Source organism: Carettochelys insculpta, chromosome 20 (assembly GCF_033958435.1).
Source record: "Carettochelys insculpta isolate YL-2023 chromosome 20, ASM3395843v1, whole genome shotgun sequence".
Lineage (NCBI taxonomy): Eukaryota > Metazoa > Chordata > Testudines > Carettochelyidae > Carettochelys > Carettochelys insculpta.
In genome coordinates, this window is record NC_134156.1 from 1,039,542 (window position 1) to 1,041,807 (window position 2,266).

Consider the following 2,266-nt stretch of genomic DNA (forward strand, 5'->3'; position numbering starts at 1 on the left):
TCAAATTCACATGGCTATCATGATACCGTTGGTTTTCATTGTAAGTGGTTGCTGCAGTGTAGAAGTAGTAAGAATTGTTGGGCACAAAGGAAAAGAAATAATGCAGAGCACAACTCTGTGCTCTGGAGAGTGGGCTGAACCCAACACAAAAAGATGTGACATACTAAGTGTATCTACCACCCAGTCCAGCCATGTGGACAGGGCTCTTCCTCCAGCCCAAGATTTAGTGTGAGATTTCATGTGAAATAGTTTCCCTTTCTAGTCTTTAGTGTAAATAACCACAGGTGATCTTGTTGAGTCTGCACTCTCTAGTGAGACTCAAATGACCATATTTCAGATTTTAATCTCTTTATGGCACACTACGTCAAAGCAGCCTATTTCCAAGTAAGGACATCAAAATAGGCTACTTCGATGCATATCGGCTACACTTCCTCCAGGGCTGGTGCCATCGATGTTCAACGTCAAAGTAGTGATGGAGAACGTCGAAAGGAGCCGCCCTGGAAGGAAATACGGCGCGTCCCCACACACAAGAGCGCCCCGTGAAAATAAGGGACCAGCAAAGCCCCAAGCCGCTACCTTAAAGGGCCCCTCCCAGACACACACAGCCTGCACAGCACGAGATCCAGAGGGCCGACAACTGGTTCCAGACCCTGTGCATACAGCATGGACCCCCAGCAGCAGCAGCCAGAAGCCCTGGGCTAAGGGCTGCTGCACGCGGTGACCACAGATCCCCACAGGGGCTGGACAGAGCGTCTTTCGACCCAAGCTGATGGCTGCCATGGAGGACCCAGCTATTTCATAGTAGTGGGATGCGGATCATCTACACGCGCCCTACTTTGCCATTGTAGACACAACGCGTGCTATTCCAACGTTGTGCCAGCTACTTCCAAGTAGACAGCTAGTGTAGACGCACCCTATATGTCTAAGCAAATTGGCCTAAAAAGGATTGAAACGAATTGTGGTAAGCAATTGCTTTTAACGTTCTAATCTTGTCCCTTTTGGGCCAAATCTAGTCAAAGTAGTACTCACACCTCTTCCAAGAGCTTTAAAGACAGTGACCCTTGGAAGTGTGATAATGTGTTTGGTACTAAAGAATTGTTGATCATAAGTAAATGGATGAAGAAATCATGGCAATTTTGCCTTAGTTTTCAATATAATTACTGAGCCTCAACTTTAGCCTGTTCAAGTGGCTTGCAGCATTGCATGGTGTGTGTAGAACAGCACAATTGAGTGTGAACTGCTGATTACATATTGAGGGGATTCCGAGCAAAATGAAGAATTGTTTTTAATAAGCAAATGCCTTGATTTGAGAAATTCTACTCTAATTATTAGCCTGATAAGAACCCACATCAGACTTGGAAGTTGGTGCTCCCAGGCTCAATAACCCAAACTAATGTTTTACAGTTTCAGCCACTTAATCTAAATGCGCCCCCCCCCCAAGGAAAGTCATAGACCGACTCCTCCCCCAGTCACGCACGTGTAATCTGATGCTGCTTTGCAGTGACCCTGCCTCAGTTTCCCTCTTCCGTTCCGGGCCCCTCAAAGTCAAAGTCACCCTCGCGCTCCCCCTCGCGCCGCCGCTTCCAGCCACAAACCCTTTCGCTGGCGACTCCAGCGGCCCTGCTGGGCTCGTTCAGGGCCAGGGCCAGGGCCAGGGCCAGGGCCGGCCCCCGCGGCAGGCGTCTGTTCCACCCCGCCCTCAGCCTCCGGCTGCGTCGGTGGCGGCCGGGCGCGGCTCGCACGTGGGCGGCCGGCAGAGCGGCGGGGCCGGGCGCGGCGGGCCGCTGGCAGCGCGGGAAGCGACACAGGCATGACGTGGGCACCGCCCAGGGGACCCGCCTGAGGGCCGGCGGCGGCTCCGCGCGGTGTAGCTCGCTCGGGCGGGCGGGCCCCGCTGCCAGTACCGCAGGGGGACGGGGCCCGCAGCGCAGCGGTTCTCACAGGCAGCTGCCGCCGCCAGCTCGCCGCACGAGGCAGCGAGCCCCGCCTCCCGATCCCACCGACACGCCCTATTGGCCAGCCTGCGTCACATGACAGGGAAGCCACTACCGGCCCGCGCCACAGCCCCTTTCAGGAGATGGAGCGAGGCCCAGAGGCGCCATTTTTATTAGCGCTCGGTGTCACGTGAGGGAAGGGGGGGCCCTAATGCTCGATTCCCATTGGGTGGTAGGGTCACATGAGAGGGAAGCCTGTCTCAGGCGTAGGGGCCTATTGGCTGGAGGGGCGCGCGATTGGTCGGCACGTGTCACGTGCGGCGGGCCTGGGG